The sequence below is a fragment of the Mus caroli genome, chromosome 8 (genome assembly GCF_900094665.2).
Source record: "Mus caroli chromosome 8, CAROLI_EIJ_v1.1, whole genome shotgun sequence".
NCBI classification, from domain to species: domain Eukaryota; kingdom Metazoa; phylum Chordata; class Mammalia; order Rodentia; family Muridae; genus Mus; species Mus caroli.
The window spans coordinates 62,474,601-62,486,117 of NC_034577.1; the positions used below are offsets into that span (position 1 = coordinate 62,474,601).

At 49.6% G+C, this 11,517-nt stretch overlaps 1 long non-coding RNA gene across 2 annotated transcripts in view; it reads right to left on the reverse strand.

The window, feature by feature from the left end:
• Positions 1-10,360: 10,360 nt before the first annotated feature.
• Positions 10,361-11,517, reverse strand: part of LOC115031730 — a 6,328-nt gene continuing 5,171 nt past the window's right edge. For both annotated transcript variants that reach the window (XR_003837381.1, XR_003837380.1), the window contains exon 4: positions 10,361-10,982. This is a non-coding gene — a long non-coding RNA (uncharacterized LOC115031730). The remainder of the gene's footprint in view (positions 10,983-11,517) is intronic.

An 11,517-nucleotide genomic window follows, 5' to 3' on the forward strand; every position in this document is an offset into this window, starting at 1 on the left:
AAAGGCGTGCACCACCACGTCCGGCACCCTTAAAGTATTCTTAAGGGAAACATTTATATATTGCGGCTGAGCAACGGACTAGCTGCCAGTGACATTTTTTAGTTTTATTTTTTTAATCTTTTTGTTCTTCCAGACAGTTTCTCTATGTAGCCCAGCACACACAGAGCCTTGGAACACACTCTGTAGATCAGGTGTCCAGCCCAGAGATCTCTACTCGCAGAGATCACCTGCCCCTGCCTTCTTTGTACTGGGAAGTGTGCCACTACCATCTGACTATTTTTATTGTATGTCTCCATGTATGTAAGTGTACCATGGCATGCCATATCTCAGGAAACCAGAAGCTGTCAGACATCCCATCCCCACCCCCATATCTAGAATTATAGTTGATACTGAGCTGCCAGGTGGGTTCTGGGGATCAAATCCTGATCCTCTAGAAGAGCAACCACTGCTCTTAACTACTGAGTCATCTCTCTAGACTCTTAGTTTAGTTTTTGAAACAAGTTTCACTACACCAAACCACTGGCCCGGAAGTCTCTGTGTATATCAGGTTACCATTAAACTCATAGAACTCTGTCAGCCTCTTAAGTGCTGGAGTTAAATGTGTATCTTAACACATTGTAGAATAACGTGATAGTACACATGCATACACAGGTTGTCATGAAACACACCTCTTGCATCTATTTGGCTCTTCTTGCCAAGCCTCTGGCAATGGATCCCAGAGTTGAGGGACCCTGCCCCAGTGCCCAGCTCTCTATCCCACCCCTAGCCTTCTACTATCTGAAGTGGGGTGATGGGCACAGGGAAAGGGAAGCAGGCTCAACCTGCTCCTTCCTACAGTCCATACAGTCCTGCACTGACATCACTGGCCTGTAGTCCAGAAGCCCCTGACTGACCCTGCAGGATCTTGAGTCCCTGGTGGAGTAGCAGGGGGCCCCCGTTGGTGGTCAGTGGAGGGGTTGCCCACAGTTACCAAGTAAGCAGGAATGGGCTTCTGCTCACTACTGCTCCTTCCTTCCACCTTGGGGGTCCAGACTCAGGAGCTGGGGCCATCGGCCTGACAGCTGTCCACATTTTACAATCAAGGAAGCAGATCTAAGCAGAGCTGATTTGCTCAATTCTTCAGGGCATATTTTCCCGTGCTTCCTACGTAGTGGGGGTTAATATCCTGGCCCAGAGTTCAGGAGCCTCCTGGTTCTGAATATGAATCGTGGACAAGGAAGGTCCCTGCACCCCAGCCACTCTGCCTAGGCTGATTCCAGCCACCCTCCCAGCAAACCCATTTCTAGTCTGCCTTTCATTGATATGAAAACAGGAGCTGTCTCTCTGGAACCCAAGCTGACCTGGAACCTGTGATTCTCTTGCTTCAGCTTCCCAAATGCCGGGAATGACATGAGTGTACCATCACCCCATCTCACGTATTATCATTGTATTTATAATAGTGGGAGTTTCAGCACCAGATGTATAAACTGAGGACATGGCCACTCTAAGATAAGGTTGTGGGCAGGGTTTTTATTGTAGATAGGAGTACAGCTAAAGGTATTTGGGACAGTCCAAAGTAAGGACACAGAGTAACAGAAGGAACACAGCCAGCAGACTGAACTGGGCTGGGAGAGAGGAGAGAGTGGGCAAAGGTGATCCTCAGAGGTCATGACTGGAATAACGGGGTTCTACAGAAATGAGAAGTAGGAGGAAGGGAAGCCCTTGAGCTGAAGAAGCTTAGGGTTGGGAAAACCTAAGTGAAGAGCTGAGGCGGGCCTGAGAGCCTGGAAGCCAGCAGACGCTTTGGTATGCCAGTAGGCACCACAGTTAGCCATTTATCCTGAGTTCCTTCTGGGCCTGACACTGTACAAGTCAGAACAGACTGAGACAAGATCACAAGAGGCCAGAAATTCAGACCCAGCTCTAGTGACACCCCCAACAATGAAGGTGAGTGTCAACACCTTCAATCTTAGTGTCTGAGTCCAGTCTAGGCTACACACTGAGATACTGTCCGAAAAGAAGCGGGAGGGGTCGTTAGGAGAGGAGGAAAGTGCCATACAAGTTAGTCTCTGGTGTTTAGTGTTCAAAGGGGACTGAGCTCGCCTCATTTGGTCTGTGGGATTTGCTGGTTTGCCCATTGACAGATGAAGGCTCAGCAGGAGTCTAGGCAGACAAGGCTGAGATACTTGGTCTTGGGATGGTTTTGACAAAAGACCTCTCACCACAAGAGTCCTGGAGCAATTAAAGCACCCAAGCCACTAGGGGGTGCAGGGACCTTCCTTGTCCACGATTCATATTCAGAACCAGGAGGCTCCTGATCTCTGGGCCAGGATATTAACCCCCACTAAGTAGGAAGCACGGGAAAATATGCCCTGAAGAACTGAGCAAATCAGCTTTTCTTAGATCTGCTTCCTTGATTGTAAAATGTGGACAGCTGTCAGGCCGATGGCCCCATCTCCTGAGTCTGGACCCCCAAGGTGGACTAGGCCTCTGATTGGAATGAATTGAGCATGCTGTGCCTAGAGCCCAAGACCTCTCACATACTAGGCAAGCGCTGTTCACAGAGGCCCCTTGGCTTATCTTAGAGTCTCCTACATGTACAGCCTTGAGTCCCAACCCTGTCTCCTCTGGGTGGCAGCCATGTACCACCACACCCAGCTTCCCAGAGAAGCTTTCAGTAACCTGCATGCCCTTAGATCAAGAAGATCCTTGTGTGGGAGGTATGGGTGCTGTCCACTCCCCAGCCTGGACCATGTGGGAAGGAGAGTGCCTGCACAGTTCCAAGAGGAGCCAAGGAAGAAGGCAAACAGGAAGTGTGAAGGTGCCAGGCTAACATGCTGAAGGAACTACAACCGCCAGCTTATGTTTAGGAAGCAGCTGTGGTACACTGAGAGAAAAGCCTCCGATTTGAACTGAACGCTGTCTTCCTGTGCCAGCGGGTGAAAGACAGACACAGTTCCTCTCACCACATATTTAAGGAGCACACTGGTTCCCACCCCACATCAGAGACCACAATGAAATTAGAAGCTGCAGGGTTTATTTAAAGGATACCTCCACAGTACAAGGAGTGGGAGAAAAACAAGACTCTGTCTGAGGCCTGGAAGGAGGACCCAGAGCAGGAGCACGGCCGGTGAAGGGAACAGCTCGTGCAAAGGTCTTGTGATGAAAATAATCGAGGCTGTCGGGTGTGAATTCCTTCCCACCACACTTGAGAGTTTTTAAAAGATATATTTGTGTCTTTGTGTGGGAGTGAGTACAATGCCCAAGGAGGTCAGAAGAGGGGGCTATATCCCCCAAGGAGGCCAGGAGAGGGCGCCACATCCCCTGGAGCTCGAGTGACAAGTGCCTATGAGTTCGGATATGATCCTCCACTAGAGGCTCCAATCCCAGAAAAACTGAGAAACATTTGACCATGAATTGTTCCCCACAGATTTGCAGGTTGAACACTTGTTCCTCAGTGGATGTGTTCTCCAAGGGTTCTGGAAACGAGAATTGGGGCATCTCCTGAATGGGACCACAGAGAGCCTTCAGGAATAGAAGTGGATGGAGCCAGAGCTTTGTGGTCTTTGGGGGAGGGGGAAGGGCAGGTCTTGAGCATATGACAGAAGACCAACCTGAGTCAGACTTTTTCAAGTGTCTGTGGCAGAGAGCGAGCGGGGTGCCTATAAGGAGGGGTCATGTCCTCTGGAGGTGAGTGCTACGTGGCTTGGGTACTGAGAGCCAAGCTCTGGCCCTCCACAAGAGCAGCAAGTGCTCTGAGCCTCTGGACACTTCCAGAGCCTAGGCTGTACTTTGTGTGTGTGTGTGTGTGTGTTCAGAAGACTCTGAGCAGTGGTGGTGCACACCTTAGTCCCAGCACAAAGGAGGCAGAGGCAGGGGGATTACTGAGTTCGAGGCCAGCCTGGTCAACAGAGTGAGTTCCAGGACATCCAAGGCTTCACAGATCAACCCTGTCTCAAAACAAAAACAAAACCATGCTTGGGTCCCTTTTGTAACTTAGAGCAAGGCAGTGCTGCATAGTCCCCAACCTTCCCATGCTGCCACCCTTTAATATAATTCTCCATATTGTGATGACACTCAAGCTTAAAAATTATTTCATGGTAATGCATCCCCCCTTTCTGCCTCCTCTGCCGCCATGGCACCTGTGAAAAAGCTTGTGGGGGGGGGGTCAAAAAAAAAAAAAAAGAAGCAGGTTTTGAAGTTCACCCTTGACTGCACTCATCATTTGCTGCCAATTTTAAGCAGTTCCTCCAGGAGAGAATCAAGGTGAATGGGAAAGCTGGCCATCTTGGCGGAGGGGTTGTGACCATCAAGCAGAACAAGATCATTGTCACTTCCGAGGTGCCTTTCTCCAAAAGGTATTTGAAATAGCTCACCAAAAAAACAAAAAAAAAAAAAAAAAAAAAAAAAAATTGAAGAACAACCTCTGAGCCTGGCTGTGTTGTCAGCAAAGCAAAGAGAGTTATTTCCAAATCTGCATTTACTTCCTGATTAACCAAGATGAAGAGAGAAGGAGGGCAAGGATTAAGACACATTGGTCTGCAATGTTTCGTATTAATTCATAAATAAAATTTAGAAACCTAAAAAATTATTTCATGCCTGACATTGGTGGCACACGCCTTTAATCCCATCACTTGGGAGGCAGAGGCAGGTAGATCTCTGAGTTCAAGGCCAGCCTGGTCTACAAAGTGAGCTCCAGGACAGCCAGGGCTACACAGAGAAACCCTGTCTCGAAAAACAAAACAAAAAAATTCATTGCGACTACATGTAATTTTGCTACTGTTTTGCTTCATAGTGTAAATACCTGTAGTTTCCAGTGGTCTTTTTGGACGTTGAGAACCAATGGCCTGGAACATGCAAGAGCCAATGCACACTTGCTACACAAGCAACTGGGAAAGGGCCTCTCCTCCATGCTGTGACCTTTCTGCAGCGGTGGCCTCTGCAGAGTCCATACTTTCCTCTGGCCTGTGACTGTCATCCTTGCCACTCCTCCCCAAAGTGTGTGGAAAGACAGAAGCCACCGGTGGGGAATCAAGACACACTGACTGCACATGTTAGTGAGGACTGTCTCCTTTCTGGAATGTTCAGGCAGCCAGGTTCTGTCTGCTGGCTGTGACAGACACGCCATAGTCATAGTGAGGCCCTGTCTCAGAGGGGAGGTGCTAGGTGGTGGCAAGGCCTTAGGTCACACCTGAGGTGTGATCACCCTCAGCTTCATCAGTAACCATCAAGGAGTGACCAGTGACCAGAAGAGTGAACTAGTGAATGAATGAGTAGATGAATACAGGAATTAGTGAAGAATGCATGAATGGGTGAATGGTTGTGCAAATTGGAGAGTGTAAAGGAATGCCTTAGGGTCTCACTGCTGCGAAGAGACACTGACCACAGCAACTCTTTTTTTTTTTTTTTTTTTTTTTTTTTGGTTTTTTTCGAGACAGGGTTTCTCTATGTAGCCCTGGCTGTCCTGGCACTCACTTTGTAGACCAGGCTGGCCTCGAACTCAGAAATCCGCCTGCCTCTGCCTCCCGAGTGCTGGGATTAAAGGCGTGCGCCACCACGCCCGGCGACCACAGCAACTCTTACAAAGAACATTTAGCTGGGGCTTCAGAGCTTCAGTCCATTATCATCATGGGGGAAGCACGGCAGCATGTAGGCAGACATGGTGCCGGAGAAGGAGCTGAGACCTCTATCCTGATCTGTAGGCAGCAGGCAGACAGAGCCACTAGGCCCAGCTGGAGTTTCTGAAACCTCAAAGCCAAACCAATGACACACTTCCTCTAACAAGGCCACACATCCTAATAGTGCCACTCCCTGTGGGCCTATGGGAGCCATTTGCTTTCAAACCACCACAATAAACAAATGGAGTAGATGAGTGAGGGAGACATGGGTGGGTGAGGGCTGTGATAGATGGGTGAGCAATGGACTCTTGCAGAAGGGCACTGCAGAAAACTAGGAGGTCCGCATCCTCACATGTTGACTCATGTGGGCACTCCTCGTTCTAGTAAACTCCAGGTCCTCTAACAAGGCCACACCTCCTAAACCACCTAATCCTTTCAAACAGTGCATGAGCCCATGGGGGGCTTCTTTTATTCAGACCACCATAGTGAGCTGGAGGCCAGCCTGGCTACATGAAGCCCTTGACCAATAAGGAAAAGGTAGTGTTCTGACACTCGAGCGGTGTCAGCGATGGGCCCTGGGTACACAACCATCCGTTCTGTGACTTGGCTGCACCTCCACACCCAGCTGCTTTTTAGTGTTTGATTTGAAACACAAAAATAAAAGCAGAGAGGCTGGACCCAGTTAGCCAAATGCTGCCCTGGCACACTCCAGCCTGGGTTCCATCTCCTCACAGAGCAAACTTCGTCCCCCACCCCACTCCCCTCCCCCCTGCCCCGCCTTCACCCTGGGACCTGAGGATCATTTCCTAAGGACATCTCAGTGGATATGAATGTGTGTGCAGGAGAAGTAGGGAACCAGACAAGGGTCACTGGGTCCCAGGCAGTATCTAGTTGATCCAGAACAAGCCCCCTACCCCATCCCCCCAGTGAGCCAGGAACAGCCAGGACTTGCTAATACAAAAGGACAACTGTCACCTCAAAGGGGATAAGAGTTTGTTCTGGAGCCAACTGTGTGACCAAGGCCCAGGAACACAGATTCAGGTTACCCCATATTTCATGTTCCAGTGTGGTAACAGTATTGAAGTATTTATAGTAACAGGACAAAGGAAAGCATTAATCAAGACACTTTTCAAATGCATTGGTGGATCACAGGCAGGTGGGTCACAGCAGAATGAGAACTTCAGCTACAGGCCTGATGCTTGCTAGCCATTGTAGCCTTTGATGGGTGGGGCTTGGGGATTTGCTAATTTAATTCATACTCAGAGGTTCCCCTGATAGTTAACAAAGACATTAGCCTGGACACAACTGTGGCCAAGGAATGGCGGCTAAGGGACTAAGCAGAGCCAAGGTGAAGTGTAACTAGGCACTGAGCCCACAGCCCCAGGTCTCCACAACCTCGGAGAGTTCCAGTCAGGGTGTCAGTCTTTCAGAAGGCTCTCTGTAAGGCACAGCCTCTTTCCAGAACCTTCCAGCACAGATTCTAGCCCATGTCCTCCTGACTCATCCCATGTCACCACGACTCTGCAGGACCCCACCTGTCCTGGGCATGCCCTCTGGGCTGTCTGAAGGAGCTTTGCTTAGTAAGCAAAACAAGCAAGGCTAGGAGGAAGTGGCTGTGGTTACCAGTCCTCTCTCTGGAAGCTCTGACCTAGCCTTCCAGGGACAAGGCCATGGTGGCCCTGTGGGCACAAGGCCTTGTCCAGCTGGAATGTTCCTGAGAAAGGAATCAGCTGAACTGTGAGTGCACCCTAGTTCTCAGGCCTCACTCCAAATGGTCCATCCCCAAGATCACCCAGGTCAGGCCTCAGACAATCCCATCTTCCCTAAACTGCTCCCTCAGCCTCTAGAACATTCTTCCACTTGACCAACTTTCTATGCCTGCCCCTAAGCGAGCCATCTCCCTCCACAGATACTGCCCCAGCTCATGCTTGGCATCCCTGACAGTATCATTTCCAGTACCCTTCTTCCTGCAGCAGCTGTGAGAAACATTCCAGAACTTTCAAACTCATCTTAGTCACTGTTCTGTTGCTGCAATGGGACACCATGACCAATGTGGCTTAGAGTCTAAAGGGTGAGTCCATGACCATCATGGCAGGGAACACGGCAGCAGGCAGGCAGACAGGCAGGCATGGCGCTGGAGCAGGAGCCAAGGCTGACCGCTGATTCTCTTACTGTCAAGATAAGAGTCGGGTTGGGGAGACTGAGCCTGGCCTGGGCTTTGAAATCCCCAAACCCACTGTAATAGTAATTCTTGTGGGGAGGTTGTACACCCTCCCTTGTCCGCAGATAACTGCTAGCTGATTTTACACCCACTCTAGTCCATTTTAGCCCCAATAAAGACACAGAGACCCGATATGTTATTAAGCTGGGTAGGGTCTGAGCTATTCTAACACTCTAAATCTGCCTATTTCCCGGCCACGTGATCCTTTACCTTCCATCTGAGTCTCACCTTGCTTGCTCTGGTCCATGTGTGACTTCATGGAGACTTCCTTGGCAACCTGCTCATGGCAATTCCTCATGGTCTCCCACACCTTCCTGTCCTTCTCTCTCCCTCTCTCCCCTTCTCCCACTCTTGCCCCTCTACTTTCCCCCCACCATCTCCCTCTCCCTCTCTTCCTTCTCTTCCCTCCCCCATCTCCCCCTCTCCCCTCTCTGGAATTCCTTGACAGATCAGAAGTCAGGCCCTACTCCCTTCTGCCCAGCTAATTAACTGATTCAGTCTTTATTAACCAATCAAAAGGTGGTGAAGAATGTTTACAAAACACTGAGTCAGACAATGTTTCATAAAAATAACATAAATCCAGCCTGTAACTCAACTCTCCTGGTCCAAAAATCAGCATTTGAATAATACAGAGACAACCTTTATACAAAGCACAAAACCATCCTCCAACAGCACACCACAGTGACTCACCACCTCCTCCAGCATGGCCACACCTCCTAATCCTTCCCAAACAGTTCCACCAACTGGAGAGCAAGCATTCAAGTATATGAGCCTGTGGGGACCATTCTCATTCAAACCCCTCAGTCTCCAAACTCACCTGTGGCTTCCTGAATAGAGAACCATCAACCTTGCTTTAGGCAGCACCCCCTCCCCCAGTACTGTCTGTCATATGGGCTTCAACTCCATCTCCTTCATTGTTATTTGAGAACTCAAAGCAGCTTCCTGCCTCAGGACCTTTGCACACACTATGTCTTCTACCTGGGATGTGCTTGGTTCCTGTGTACTTTTCCTCTCTCTCAGTTTAGTGGCACTCCCGTGTCCAGGCCCGTCCCAGGCACAGAAGCTCCCCACCCGAGTTGTTGTTGTTGTTGTTCTTCTTCTTCTTCCTCCTCCTCTTCATCCTCTTCTTCCTCCTCCCCCTCCTCTTCTTCCTCCTCCTCTTCTTCCTCTTCTTCCTCTTCCTCCTCCTCGTCCTCCTCCTCTTCTTCTTCCTCTTCTTCTTCTTCCTCTTCTTCTTCTTCTTCTTCTTCTTCTTCTTCTTCTTCTTCTTCTTCTTCTTCTTCTTCTTCTTCTTCTTTTTCGTTTTTCAATGTTTCTCCGTATAGCCCTGGCTGTTCTGGAACTCACTCTGTAGACCAGGCTGGCCTCGAACTCAAAAATCCACCTGCCTCTGCCTCCCAAGTGCTGGGATTAAAGGCGTGCGCCACCACTGCCCAGCCCAAGTTCTTCTTAACAGCACATTCACTTCCTGTTTGAATTCCTTCTCTAACATGCACCTAAGAAAACTTCTCCTAATTTTAATCTTTAAAAAAAAAAAAAAACAGTGAGTACTCTTTTTTTTAAGTATGTATGTATGTATGTATGTATGTATGTATGTATGTGTGTGTGTGTGCTTTATCTGCATGTACACCTGCACACAAGAAAAGGGCATCAGATCCCATTGTAGATGGCTGTGAGCCACCATGTGGTTGCTGGGAATTGAACTGCTCCGGAAGAGCAGACACTGCTTCACTGCTGAGCCATTTCTCCAGCCCCCTAATTTTAATTTTTTAAGTTTACATGTGTGTGCATGAGTGTGCGTGCGTGTATGTAGGCATGTGCAGAGGCCACAGGTTGACATCAATCACTTTCCACTTTCCACCTTGTTTTTGTTTGTTTCATTTTCCCCCTTTATTTCCCCCTTTATTTCTAGTTTATGCGTTTTGATGTTGACCTGTGCATATTTCTGTGCAGTGTATGCATGCAGTGCCCATAGCAGCCAGAAGAAGGTGTTGGATCCTCCTGGGACTGGAGTTACAATGGGTGGAAGCTGCCAAGAGGGTGCTGGGAACCAAACTCAGGGTCTCTCAGAGAGCAGTGAGTGCTCCTAACCACTGAGCTGCCTCTCCAGCTCTGAACTCCTCATTCCTGGCGTCTTCAGGAGATGACAGGGAGGCTGAGCCCCAATACCTTCACCAGAGCGCTCCCCTCTCTGTTTGAGACCTGGATGTTCCCAGTGGTCCCTCTGCTGTTGGGCATGCCCACAGCTCTCTCCCAGCCGTTTCTCCAGATGTAAGAGGCTGAGGAAGAATCTCTACCCTCTGGCAGGTTTCTGGACTCGTTGTTAGTTTTTAGTATTTGGATGGCAATTTGCTCTTACTACTTTTTCTGTTTAGTTGTTGGGATGGAGTGTGGTCGAGCACATTCTCACTCAGCGCCCGCCTCTGAGCCAGGCCTCAAGATCAACATTTATTCATTAATTCCCGGAGACAGGGTCTCACTATGTAGGGCTGCGTGGCCTGAAACTCCCGATCCCTTAAAGTAGCACAGATATGCTCTCCTCTGTGTTCCAAATGCTGGGGTTAACTTTATTTACAGACAAGGTTTCATGTACTCCAGGCTGATCTGAAACTTAGTAAGTATCCAAGAGTGGCCCTTTAACTCCTGATCCTCCTGCCCAGGTCTCCTTGGTGCTAGGATGTGTCCACTGCACCCAGAACACTATTTCTAAAACATCCTGCTAAGTTATTTGCCTTTCACCAAACCCAAGGCTCCATGCGAGCCCCGTCTCAGGAAGCTCTCAGGCTGGGGAAGCAAACCCTCCACATCCTAACCAGACCAGAGAAGGAGCTTCAGATCCAGAGCCCTGGTGGTGTGTGTGTGTCTCCTTGTGCAAATAGTAGGTACCTAATGTGGGACTCATTTTCCCTCCCCTCAGTGACCCCCTTGCTGCAGCACAGGGACTGGCCCCCTTCTACTCCGGAAACAGGTGTCTTTCCTGCTACTGTGGCTGGGATTCAGTGATAAGACCCAAGGGCCCCTTGGATATAGGAAGGCAGAGGGCAGGAAGAGGGCTCCAGGGATGGGCTTCCTGTCAGGGTAGGAGGGAAGTGAGATCCAGAGCTCATCCCTGAAGAACAAAGCTCTTGTCCTCTGCCACAGGCCCTGGGTTGCTTCATCCCCACCTATGGAAATGGAAAAAGAACAGAAGCTGGGTGTGGTGGGCCTTGTCGCTCACTCCACAGGGATGGTGGAGGCAGGAGGACCAGTTGACCTGTGAAGTTTATGGCCAGCCTGGGCTACATGAGACTCTGTCTCAAAATAGCTACTATATGGGGCAGTGGTGGCCTATGCCTTTAATCCCAGTACTCAGGAGGCAGAGGCAGGAGGATCTTTGTGAGTTCAAGGCCAATCTGGGCTGCATGAGTCCCTGTCTCCTCAAGGGCTCATCCAGGACCGCTTGATCCACATGGCCCCAGTTACTCACTCTGTGCTAAAGCACTTTCTACCTCAGGACACACACACACACAAGCACACACACACACACACACACACACACATACATACGCACACACACGTGCATGCACACATGCACACATACACATGCACACACAAGCACACACACACACGTGCACGCACACATACACATATATACACACACGCACACACACAAGCGCACACACACACAAGCACACACACACACAAGCACACACACACACA